The sequence below is a fragment of the Nyctereutes procyonoides genome, unplaced genomic scaffold (genome assembly GCF_905146905.1).
Source record: "Nyctereutes procyonoides isolate TBG_1078 unplaced genomic scaffold, NYPRO_anot_genome, whole genome shotgun sequence".
Lineage (NCBI taxonomy): Eukaryota > Metazoa > Chordata > Mammalia > Carnivora > Canidae > Nyctereutes > Nyctereutes procyonoides.
In genome coordinates this window covers 12,262,756-12,276,604 of record NW_026575146.1, presented here as the reverse complement: position 1 = coordinate 12,276,604, position 13,849 = coordinate 12,262,756, and the positions used below count along the sequence as shown (strand labels likewise).

At 37.0% G+C, this 13,849-nt stretch overlaps 1 non-coding gene across 1 annotated transcript; it reads right to left on the bottom strand.

The window, feature by feature from the left end:
* Positions 1-3,487: 3,487 nt before the first annotated feature.
* Positions 3,488-3,593, bottom strand: LOC129501156 (U6 spliceosomal RNA). The gene has a single exon (XR_008662694.1). It is a non-coding gene; the product is annotated as a U6 spliceosomal RNA (small nuclear RNA).
* Between the last annotated feature and the right edge of the window lie 10,256 nt (positions 3,594-13,849).

The following is a 13,849-nucleotide window of genomic DNA, read 5'->3' as shown; positions in this document are numbered from 1 at the left end:
TTAAACTTTGGCTTGTCTCTTATGGACTAGAGATCAAAAGCCAATTTGAGGTATGGATTTGCTCCTTTGGACATGTAATCCCAAGGGATGAACTGTTATCACTCACATCATTTCAGTTGTAATAAAAACCTAAATCATGCAGGGGGCTTGGTTTCTGAACTCTTTGACTTTTAAAAATATTTTTTTTGCAAGCTTAAATAATGTCAACAAATCCTGAATTATGGGGATTGTTCAAAGATTATAACCAAGCAATAATGATGACATTAGGCAGGGAAATGTAGATGAGCATTAACCTTCTTTTATCTCATCCAGTAAAATCTTTTTAAGAGAAATTCTGAGCTTTGTTACCCTGGAGAACATAGCTGCTTATAGGGAGAGATGAGATCATGGTTTTTTATTGCACTGAGGAAACTTAATTATTAGAAATTCCAGACTTTCTAGGGGACTCTGACTCATGTTTTGAGACCACATTTTATCCAGCAAACCATAACATTCACATGACCATCTCTCTCTCATCTGAAGCATCCGGCACAACATTATGCTTGCAAATGTTTTAGCATTTTTTGTAGAGTAGAACCCTGCATTAGTCCCTGCCTTATTTCTTTTACCTCCCACCCACATTGTCTGCCTCAGAGATGGAGGCAGAAAGTGCACATTAATATTATCCATTCTCTCAACTGGTGGGTGCAGAATAAGTCACACTCTCTAGTCAAGGATTGAAAGATTTTATTATAACTTTGGTTCTACCTCATGCTCTTTGACCTAAGTCTTCTGATCCCCAATAAAAACTCAGATCTCACATGCTTTGGGTCACCCCTGGACATGAATTCATGTCTTTTTTTTTTTGTTCATACATTTTTTTGTTCATCTGTTTAAGAAGTAGGTGTTGAGCGTCTCCTATGTGTCTTGCACTGTTTTTTGTTTTTTAAAGATTTATTTATTTGAGAGAGATGGAGAGAAAGCAAGAGAGAGAACAATCAAGGTGGAGGAGTATAGGGAGAGGGAGAAGCAGGCTCCCCACTGAGCTAGGAGCCCAATGTGGGGCTCAATCTCAGGACTCTGGGATCCTGACCTGAGCCAAAGGTATATGTTTAGTGACTGAGCCACCCAGGTTCCCCATATCTGGCACTGTTGTAAGCACAAGAAATATAGCAGTGAGCAAAACAGACAAAATCCCTGCCCTAATGCAGTTTACGTTTAGCATGGAAATACAACTGTAAACATAAATAAGTATAATGTAATTTTACATTTGTTATGTAATATAATGATATCAATAATTAGTTGGTGATAAGGGCTATGAGACAAGTGCATCAGGGAATGGGATAAGAAGTGGCTGGAGCAAATTCTATTTATTTTTTCAAATTTAATCAGGAATAATTGACAAAGTAATTGGATACATTTAAAGTGTACAACGTGATGGTTTGATGATACATGTACCTTCCGGAATGATTACCAAGATCAAGATACTTAAGGCATCCATTATCTCATATAGTTAACTTTTGTGTGTGTGTGTGTTTTGTGAATGCTTAAGATTATACTCAGTAACTTTCAAGTATAAAACACCATGTTATTAACTACAGTCACCATGCTGTACATTAGAAACTTAGAGCTTATTCTTAAAATGGAAAGTGTGTACACTTTGACCAATAGCTCCCCATTTTCTTCTCCTTGCACTCTGTGTTTTTAAAAAATTCACATGTAAGTGCTATCATATTTGTCTTTCTCTGACTTATTTCGTTTAGCATTACATACTCCAGGTCCATCCATATTATTGCAAATGGCAGGTCTCCTTTTTAACGGCTGAATAATATTCCATTATATGCACACATACATACCACATAGATACATATATATGTGTATATATACATACACACATGCACACATGTATATACACACATGTTTATATACACATATCTTCTTTATCCACTTATCTATTAAAGGATTCAAAGACATTTAGGTTGTTTATATATCTTGCTGTTGTGAATAATGCTGCAATGAACATGGGAGTACAGATATCTCTTTGAGATACCAATTTAATTTCCTTTGGATATAAACCCAGAAGTATGATTAATGGATCATGTGATAGCTCTATTTTTAATTTTTGAAGAATCACTATACTGTTTCTCATAATAACTGTACTAACTTACATTTCCTATCAACAGTGTATATGGGTTCCCTTTTCTCCATATCCTCGCCCACATTTATTATCTCTTGTGGGTTTTTTTTTCTTTTGTTTTTAAAGATTTTATTTATTATTTATCTATGAGAGACACAGAAAGAGAGAGGCAGAGACATAGGCAGAGACAGAAGCAGGCGCCATGTAGGGACCCCGATGTGGGACTCGATCCCAGGACTCCAGGATAATGTCCTGGGCTGAAGACAGGCGCTCAACTACTGAGCCACCTGGGAGTTTCTCTCTTGTGTTTTTGGATAATAGCCATCTTAACATATGTGAGTTGATCTGAGGTATTTCTCAGATAATTATGACGTAAAGTACCCTTTTATGTACTGTTGGCCATTTGTATGTCTTTTTTGAAAAAAATATTTATTTAGATCCTTCACCTATTTTTAAATTGGATTTTTTTTTGTTATAGAGTTGTAGTTCTTTGTTTATTTTGTTTATTAACCTATTATAGGATAAGTGACTTGCAAATGTTTTCTCCCATTCTGTAGGTTGTCTTTTCAATTTATTGCTCATTTTTTTCTTGTACAGAAACTCTTTAGTTTGATACAGTTTCACTTGTATATTTTCGCTTTTGTTGCCTTTGCTTTTTGTCTCTTGTCCAATAAATCATTACCAAGCCCAATATCAAGGAGCTTTTTTCCTGTGTTTTCTTCTAGGAGTTTTGTGGTATCAGGTATTACATTTAAGTCTTCAATCTATTTTGAGTTAATTTTTATATATGGTATAAAATATGGGTTCACTTTCATTCTTTTGCATATGGATACCCAGTTTTTCCAACACTATTTCCTGAAGAGACTATCCTTTTCCCTTTGTGTGTTCTTGATGACCTTGCCGAAAATTAGTGGACTTTATATGCCTGGGTTTAATTTTTGGATTTTGTATTATGTTCCATGTGTCTATGTACCTATTTTATGCCAGTACCATTTTGTTGTGATTACTGTAGTTCTGTAATATAGTTTGAAATCAGGAAATGTGATGTCTCTAGCTTTGTGCTTCTTTCTCAAGATTGCTTTGGCTATTTGGGGACTTTTGTGGTTCCATATCAATTTTAGGATAGTTTTTCCATTCCTGTGAAAAATGCCTTTGGAAGTTTGCTAGGACTGCATTGAATCTGCAGATCGTTTTGGATAGCATGGACTTTCCACAATATTAATTCTTTCAATTCAAGAACATGAGATATCTTTCTCTTTATTTATGTCTTCTTTAATTTCTTTGATCAATGTATTATAGTTCTCAATGTATAGATCTTTCACCCCTTTGGTTAGATTTATTCCTGAATATTATATTGTCTTTGCTACTATTGTAAATGGGATTGCTTTCTTTGTGTGTCATCCTTGCGCAGGAGCCATGCTAATCTTCTCTGTATCATTCCAATTTTAGTATATGTATATGCTGCTGAAGTGAGCACAATGGGATTGCTTTCTTAATTTCTCTTTCAGATTGTTCATTAGTTACTAATATTATATATGTAGTACATATATGACTATATATACCAATATCTATCTATCTATCTATCTATCCATCCATCTATCTATCCTCTATCTGATTCAGTCTTGGTATGTTTCTAGGAATTATCCATTTCTTATAAGTTATTTTATTTGCATATATTTGTTTATAGTAGTTTTCTGATTCATTATATTTCTGTGGTATCAGTTGAAATGTCTCCTCTTTTATTTATAATTTTATTAATTTAAGTCATCTCTTTTTTCATATTTAGTCTAGCTAAAGGTTTGTCAATTTTGTTTATCTCTTTAAGAAAACAATTCTTAGTTTTGTTGATCTTTTCTATTGTCTTTCTGGTTTCTAATTTGTTTCTGCTCTAATCTTTATTATTTCGTTTCTTCTGCAAACTTTAGGCTTAGTTTGTGTTTCTTTTTCTAGTTCCTTTGGTGTAAGTTTAAATTGTTTATATGAGATCTTTTTCTTTCTTAGTATAGGTGTTTGTTACTTCTCTTTTAGAACTGCTTTTTAAAAACTTACCATAGCTTTCAATATGTTGTATTTCCATTTTTGTTTGTCTCAAGATTTTTTAAAATTTCTTTTGATTTCTTTGTCCCATTGGTTGTTGAGAAGTAGGTTGTTTATTTTCCCTATATTTGTGAGTTTTCCAGCTTTTCTTTCCTTACTAATTTTAATTTCATACTATTTTTGTTGGAAAAGATACTTGATATGATTTCACTCTTCTTAATTTTTTAAGATATTTTTTTGGACCCAGCATGCAATCTAGAGAATGTTTTGTGTGTGTTTGAGAAGAATGTATATTCTGTTGCTGATGGATGGAATGTTCTGTATTCGTGTTAGGTCCCTTTGGTCTGAAGTATAGTTCAAGTCCATTATTTCCTTATTGATTTTCTGTCTGAATGATCTACCCATTGTTGAAAGAAGAGTATTAAAGTTCCCTACTATTATTGCACTGCTGCCTATTTCTGCCTTCAGATCTGTTAATAATTGTTTAATATATTTAGGTGCTCTGATATTGGATACAAATATATTTACAATCATTATATTCTCTTGATGAATTGACCCCTTTATCATTATATAATGGCCTTTCTGTCTCTTGTTACAGCTTTTGACTTAAAGACCACTTTGTTTGTCATAAGTATAGCTACCCCTGCTGTCTTTTACTTTCCTTTCGTATGGAATACCTTTTTTCCATTTTTTCACTTCTAGCCTATGGGTACCCTTAAAGTTGAAGTAAGTCTCTTGCATGTACCATATACTTGGGTTTTGGTTTTTGGTCCTTCTGTCTTTTCATTGGATAATTTAAACCATTTATATTTAGAGTAATTATTGATAGGTAAGGACTTGCCAGCACCATTTTAAATGTTTTCTGATTAATTTTTGATTCCTTTCTCTCTTGCTATTTTCTTTGTGAATTGATTTTTTTTGTACTTATATGCTTTGTTTTCTTTATATCATTTGTGACTCTATTATAGGCTTTTACTTTGTGATTACCATGAAGCATCATAATAATATCTGAATTTATAACAGTCTATTTAAAACTGATAACAACTTAGCTTCAATTGTACAAAAAAAGTTCTTGCTTCTCACATTTGATGTTGATGTCACAATTTACATCTTTTTATGTAATGTATCCATTAACAAAATATTCTAGCTATAGTTATTTTGAACACTTTTTTCTATTAACTTATATGCTAGATTTAAAATGGATTTACATAACACCATTGCAGTATTAGGATATTTTGAATTTGACTGTATACTTACCTTTACTAGTGGATTTTATGCTTTCATATGTTTTTATATTACTAGTTAGCATACTTTCATTTAAGTGTGAGAAACTTCCTTAGCATTTCTTAGGTATTGTGGTAAATTTTCTCAACTTTTGTCTGGGAAAATCTTTATCTCTTTTATTTTTGAAGGATAACATTGCTGGGCATCATATTTTTGCTTTGCAGGTTTTTTATTTGAGCACTTTGAAGATGTCATCCCATTCTTTCCTGTCTTGAAAGGTTTCTGCTGATAGTTTTTTTTTTTTAATTAATTTTTTAAATTAAGTTTTAATTTTAATTCCAGTATAGTTAACATCTAGTGTTATATTAGTTTTAGATGTACTGTATAGTGATTCAAGAATTCTATACATTACCCAGTGCACATCATGATAAGCATCCTCTTTAATCCCCTTCACCTCTTTCACCCTTCCTCCCACCTGCCTCTTGTAACCATCAGTTTTTTCTCTATAGTTAAGAATCTGTTTCTTGGTTTGTCTCTCTCTTTTCTCCCTTGCTTGTTTGTTTTGTTTCTTAAATTCTACATATGAGTGAAATCATATGGTATATTTCTATAATATATATATCACATCATTTTTATCCATTCATCATTCATGAACACGAGCTGCTTCCATAATTTGGCTATTGTAAATAATTCTGCAATAAATATAGGGGTGCATGTATCCCTTTGAATTAGTGTTTTTGTTTTTTTGTGTTAAATACCCAGTAGTGCAATTACTAGATTGTAGGGTAGTTCTATTTTTAACTTTTGATGAAATTCCATAATATTTTCCACACTCACTGCCCCAGTTTGTACTTTCACCAACAGTGCATGAGGGTTCCTATTTTTCCACAACCTCTTCAACATTTATTGTTTCTTGTGTTTTTAATTTTAGCCATTTTGACAGGTATAAAGTGATATGTCATTGTAGTTTTGATTTGCATTTCCCTGATAATTAGTGATGTTGAGTATCTTTTCACATGTCTATTGGCCATCTTTATTTCTTCTTTAAAGAAATATCTGTTCATGTCTTCTGCCCATTTTTATTTGGATTATTTCCTTTTTTTGATATTGAGTTGTATAGGTTCTTTATATATTTTGGATACTAACCTTTTGTCAGAGATGTCATTTGCAAATATCTTCTCCCATTTAGTAAGTTGTCTTTTAGTTTTGTTGATTGTTTCTCTTGCTGTGCAGGGTTTCTGCTGATAGTTTTATTGGGGTTCCCTTGTATTTGATAAATCTTTTTTCTCTTACCACTTTAAAAATTCTTTTTGTCTTTTAGAATTTGATTATAATGTGTCTTGGTGAATATTTCTTTGGGTTGAAAATGTTTGGGGAGTTTTAAACTTTGTGTATTTTGGTGGCTATATTTCTCCCCAGATTTGGGAAACTTCAGCCCTGATTTCCTTAATGATATTTTTGGCCTTCCTTCTTTCCTTTTTTCCTTTCTTCTGGGACTTTCAAAATGTGAATACTGTTCTGTGTGGTGTTATCTCATAATCAACATAGGCTTTTTTCCCCCATTCTTTTTCATTTCTTTTTTTCTCCTCTGATTGGATAATGTCAAGAGATCTGTGTTCAAGTTTACAGATTATTTCTTCTACTTGATTGAGCCTGCTGTTGAAGCTGTATATTGAATTTTTCATTTCATTCATTGTATTTCGTTAGCTCCAGAATTTCTGTTTGGTTCCATTTTTTTTTTAATTACTCCTATCGTTTTGTTGAAATTCTTGTTTTGCTCACACAGTTTTCTGAGTTCATTGAGTTGCCTATTTGTGTTCCCTTGAATTGTACTGAGATTCCTTAAAATAATTATTCCTTAAAATAATTATTTTGAATTCTTCTTCAGACCTTTATTTTTTGGGGAGTCAGTAACTAAAAGATTATTGTGTTCTTTTGGCTTTGCCTCACTTTTTTGCATTTCCAGTGGCTTTGCATTAATGTCTGCTCATTTGCGGGAGCAGTCACCTCTTCCAGCCTTTTGAAGTGAATTGGTGGAGAAAGGTTTTTCCCTGAATGTGGATGTGAGGGTGCCAGCTAGGTGGATTGTAGCATCTTTGGTTTCTGGGAGGGCACATAGCATAGTCTCCATTAGCTGAGGTCAATGTCAATGAAGACTGTGGGTTCTTCTGTGGCCAAGATTGCAGAGATCCTAAGAGTGGCAGTGGTAGCTAGGGCTGTCAGGGTCCTCAAAGGTGAAGGTTGATGAGGTCCTCCTGTTCTCCTTCTTTGCCTGTAGGAGAGTGTTCTGTCAGAGGGGATCCTTCTTGGCTCAGGTCATGTGTGTTTGCATTCAAAGTGGCAGCAGAGCCAGAGTACTGGGGTCAGATGCACTCAGAACTACCACAGTGCTTGCACTTGCTGGCACTGGTGTCTGAAGTGCGGTATGTGTGGATCTTTCATGGAACTGGGACCTGGGTCTCTGGCATTCACTGCAGGGACTGTGGCTCCAGAGGAGGGGCACATTAGCCATATGGACTTGGGATGACAGAGTACACTGGTGGCTTGGGCTCAGGAAGCAAGGTGTAATAACAGCACACCCTGGGGATGGTAGGTTAAAGTCCTCACTCGCTGCAGGGGACAGTCACAAAGCATCAACAGCATGGTTCTGGTGATGGCCCATTAAAGCCACAAATCAGAACCCATGGGGCAGTACAGAGAGCTGTGGCAACTCCAGTCCTACAGATGGTGGGGCTCTGAGTCATCCCAATACCAGAGACTGGGGGCAGAGCACTGACTGGGGTCCTGGGGGCAGGTCTCACCATAACAACAGCTTCAGCCCTGGGAAAGAGATGTAGCAGCAGGGACTCTGGGAAGTTCTGTTAGCTGGGTTTAATGTTGGTGGGGATCTTCAGGGGCCAAGGTTGTAAATGTCCATGGTATGAGGCTTTATTTTAAAAACATCACTCTGGCTGCTAGGTTAAGAACAGATGGTAGGGGGCTAAGAGCAAAAGTGAGGAGAGTAATTTGGAGTCTGTTGCTGTGCCTAAGAGAGCAACAATGCTGGCTGGCAGTGGGGTGGGAAAAATGGAGGTGGGAAGTGAGAGAAAGAGAAGAATTGAGGCTGTAGTTGGCCTTAGTGATGAGAAGGATAAAAGTACCTCTAACTGAGCTGGGAAGGCTTTGCAGGAGCAGGTGGGGAGGGGATCATCTGGAGCTCAGTTCTGGACATGTCCAGTTGAGATGGCTGCTAGACGTCAGTGTGGATGTTGAGTGTGCCTCTGGCTTAGGAAGTCTGGTGTGTGTGTGTGGATGCTGTGACTGGCCATATAAATTATACCTTCTTCCTCAGATTAGACCCTGAGCTCAGCCCACTTGTCTGAGGCCTGTTAGCTGCCTGGTTCAGAAGGCCTCAGAGGTTCTGAGGTATCAGAGGATAGAGGTTCAGGAGACACTCTATCCCAGCCTAATTTTCAAGAATCCCCCAGTTCTGTTGGCCCTGGTCATTTATTATAGACCTAATTCCTGGTTCAGAGTTCCCTGCTACACCCCAACTCCTATGGTGATTTTTGGCAATCTCAGCTTGCAGGTGGATGGTCTACACCACATCCTGGCCTCTCAGTTCCTTGACCTTCTCATCTGCAGTATTTTTCTTTTTTCTATATTGGCTAGCCACCCACTCCCATGGCCACATCTTAGATTCCTTCACCATAACAACTTAAAAAAAAATCCCTTAAGTATATGCAATGGTAATACCACACTCCTACTAAAAGCTTTTATCCTCCTAGTTAACTTCTCAAGGAACTCCAGTATAGTCATTCCTTGACATCATTGTGGTCCACTGAACCCCCTAATTTCATTAACTCCCTTTTGACTTCCCTTCATTTTTTTTGTCCAGCATAGGTTCTCTGCTCAACCAGTCTTGCAGACATCTGCTTCTTCTGGCTATCCTACTCTCTCTTTAAAGCCCATAACCAAAAAACTTTCACCATACCAGAGTCTTCAAAATTACCCATGCCTGGGCTCCAACTGAATTACTCTCTGCAGGAGGAGCCTGTGTCTCAGTATTTTTTTTTTTTTATAAGCTCCTAAGAGGTTCTAATACCCAGACAGGGCTGAGAACCACTGCTCCAATGAACCAAGCTGTCTGCTTTATTCTTCTTACATCTGAGCTGTGGAGCTCAGAGGAAACCATAACTGAGTAGACTGGGTCCCTTTTAAATTCTTGATCTCAAACCTCAGGAGGACTTCCAATATTGCCTGGCCATCTGGCCACACTTCACTGTAAACTCCCTGTCGCCTTATGAGATGACTATTTTATGCTTTTTCTCTCTCACATCTTCTCTCCTACTTCTCTCTGGTGCATACTTAGTTGGTGACTTTACCTCACACCTCATTGGAAAAGTGGAAATCATCAGATGGGCACTTCCTGAACTTCTCATTATTCCCCTTTCATGTGCTGGATCTGGCCACTTTAATTCACACTTATACCTTGTTTGTGTTCTTGTCTATTGTATTTCTCCTACAGACTGTGAACTCTGAGAGCAGAGGTCTTGTTGCTTACTTACCAATATATACGACACCGAGCACAGGGCCTTGTTACCATGTAGAAAGAGGAGCACTCTAATATTGTCTGCCTGAATAAGTAAGCCAAATCTTGAACATAGGAGTTAAAGCAAAAGATATAGAAATACTTTCAATGCTTTTTGTGGCTAGATAGAGATCATTCTAATCGAGTGATGTTGCTTTATAAGGCCCAAACTGAAGCAGGTCAAATGACTTCCTGCTGATCATGCAGATGGTTGGAGAGGTAAGGCCAGAATTCTTCCCTAGGCCAGCTGGTATGGTCAACCACAATGGGTGTATGAACCAAAAGCCATTTGCCCATTTCCATTTGACTTTGGCATGCAGGGTCTATTTTTTTTTAAGGGCAGAAGAGTTTCCTCTGTGGTGATATTGGGGTTAAGCCAGTATCCAAATTGGCTTGTTTCGTTAGCACAGGCTGATATAGATGGGAATGGTCCTAGGAAGGTGTTCCTATGGAAAGAGGCCAGCCTTGCAGAGCACAGGACTGAATTATTCTCATCTGTACATTCAATACTTTTGCCTCAAAATCCTCTTCTTAGAAGCACTTTGCTAAAAATAAAGTTTTTATTTGTGACATTGAGTAACTTCAAGGAAAAAGCACTTATAAAGACTTACACTGTGCTTGTCACTCTGCAATCACATACATTTTGACAAAGGTACCATTTAAGCAAGAAATAGTGGAAAGAGAAACAGAAATATCTTCCTACTCCATGTGTTTTCTTTTGTGATTTGGTCAACTTGTCTGACTGTGTATAGACATGGACTGATTGTGTAGTGATCGTTTTTTAGTCAGAAGCTCAAACACCTTCATGGAGGAATAATCACTTTTTACAGTATGTAGGGTAGAGGACCTTCCTCTATGCACTCAGCATCAGAGAGGACCATTAGGGAGTAGCAGTTGTCTGTCCAGTTCCAAACCAAATAAGTGTCCTTATTCTGTGGGTACCATGCTTCCCTTCTAAGGCGACCAACCATCCCAGTTTGCCTGGAACCAATGGGTCTTAGGATGAAGAATTTTCAGTGTCCAATTGGGAGAATTTGTGGAAAGCTGACATGGTTGATCACTCTAATTACTGGTAGTTGTTGGGGAATGACTTTTCTCTCCATGATAAGAGAATCTTGTTTTTTGTGGGGTTTTGTTTGTTTGTTTTGTTTTTAAAGTTCTATCCATAGAAAAGGGAGCCATGAATCCAGACTCTGCTTTCTAGCCTTCCCACTATTAGTCTATCCAACTTTGGAAGTTAGAATTGGTTGCAGATGCTCTGCCTTCAAAATAATGTTAGCTGCCCTACAACTGAAAGCCTCCCCTAGTCTTTAACTCTTATCTTGTATTTTCCACAGATCTCCTGGGCCTACTGAGGCCTTTTACTACAAAGAAGACTATTGCAATATTACATAATCCAGACTATTGTAACACACCCTTCCTGTCACCCCATCCCCATTTCGGAGTTAGAAGACCAACAATCTAGGCTAGATTGCCATTAATGATGAGAAAGCCACTTGAAACCTCTAGTTCTTCATTTCCACATTTAAAAGTGAAGGCATGGTATTTCCTACATTTAAACTGCCTCAAACTGTAATATTTGGAGACTCCAAGATTCTCTGTAAGAATGTATAATAAATAGGATAAAAAAATTCTTCCATAAATATTTTCAAAATTCATATTATAAAATTAGGTTGTCAAGTTCCTGTCTACTCATCTTTTCATACTTGCTTGCTAAATCCTGACACTGGGAATAGTTGTCAAAATAAATAGAAATCTCATTGTTTGAAACACGCATTAATGATATTAGATGAGAAGGATTTTCCAGACAGTTTTGAACTCTTGCTGCAATGTGATTTATGCTGAAGTGTTGGCCTGAAGTTTGGCAAATGACCACAAATTACCTGGTATTATTTAGTTCTTTATGATTGTTTAATTTTTATGAGTGTGTGCTTTACTTTCCCAATTACGTTATAAGATATTGGGGCCAAGAGGAAATGGTTATGCTTTCAGAAATTCTCTGCAGTGCCTAGCACAGAGCCCTGCACACAGTGAGTGAGAAGGCTGTGTACATAGTCATTCAGTGAAGGCATCGTATTTCTCCAAGTATTGGCATTTGTGTTGGATAGTGGATGGCCAGTCAGCAGAGTGGCCTTGGAGAGTGAATTATGTGTGGAAATAGCTCCAGGTTATGTGAAGAACATCCATTCATTCATTAGGTTGTAATTAACCCTACAGGTTCCCACTGTGGTGTTACATGGAATAAAAACAGAGACCAGATAAAAAGCTCTTTCATGTTGACACAAACTTGAATAGGCCAGCTATTAACCACTGATGTTGAGCTATATTTTGTCAAGATAATTCATGCCTCACTTTGAGGTAAATCTAAAACTAGGACTATTTCCTCTATTGCTCAGCTTGAACACCCACCTTGGGGTAATAAGGTATCATACTAAGATAAGCTGTGGGAGAAAAATCAGAGTCCTCATTTTTAAAATTTTTAAATACCCAGTGAGACGGATCTTGTGCCAGTCTTTTCTGGTAAAACCTAACCTTTCTTGTCCTATATTTCTGTTTTTGTTTAAAATGGAAACAATTCTAAACATGGCTGTGGAGACTTGAGATATTTCTGTGTCACTCCATGGAAGTATACAATATAATTATTAGGATTAATGAATTTTAAAATAGTTGGAATCACTTTCCTTTACTTTTGTTTATTTTTTTTTAGATTTTATTTATTTGAGAGGGCAAGCATGAGTGGGGGGAGGGGCAAAGGAAGAGGAAGAAGCAGACTCTCTGCTGAGTATGGATCCTGTCATGGGGCTCCATCCCAGACCCTGAGATCATGACCTGTGCCAAAGTCAGATGCTTAACTGACTGAGCCTCCCAGGAGCCCCATTGCATCCTTTCAAATGGGGAAATTGCACAAAATATACTAATGGAGGTTGCTGTGAATAATTTTGACCCACTATGCCGGGGATGGAAATAGGTTTCATCTCAACTGTCCCCTCTAATCTATTGGTAGTGACTAGAGCACTCAGGTAAGGATCATGAGACTACCTCAAGACCAGGACCAGCCAAAAAAATTTTTAAATGACCATATGGTAAATATTTTAGACTTTTAAAGCCATATAGTCTCTGTTGCATCTACTAAATTGTGCTGTTGTAGCATAAAAGTAATAGGTAAACCAAAGGATGTGGTTGTGTTCCAATAACATTTTATTTACAAAAATGAATAGTAGCTGGATTTTGCCCACCGGCCACAATTTGCCAACCCCCCTGCTCCAGACCCAGAAAAGGCAGTGGCTAATTAGCTTTGTATACTGTGGGCGTGAAAACAAGTAATGGTACAGATACCCTTCTTTCCTTTTCTGCAAGTGCCCACAGTACTCAGTGAAAAAGGATTCTGATCATAATTCTAGCTATTAATCATGTGCATAACCTAGATATATCAATGGAGATTTTAGATAAGAATTAGCCAGTTGCTCTCTACAAAATTTGATACAGTCCATAATTCCTTATTCATAATTCTAAAATACTGAAAGCTCTGAAAATCCAAAGTGTTTCATTTCAGGTGGCAAAACCTGAGCTGACCTGAACTCATTTGGCAGCAAAACCTGGCCTGAGTGGACATAAGGCTCTTCATCAACTTTATTTATCCTGCTTAATGTGTCAATTCATGTGTCTTGCTGTTTGATTACAGAGTGCCTTCCCAGACTCTGCTAGGAGTGTTATATACTGAAAGGTATATGTACCAAATTAGCTTTCTGAAGTCCAAAAAGTTCTGAATCTCAAAACCATTTGACACTGGGAATTTCTGATGAGGGATTGTGGACTTACAAACACAAAGTCTCCTTTTTTTGGGTGCTGCATGTAAGAAATGCATGTCAGAGTAATGACAATAAATTAGTCTAATCAAGCCA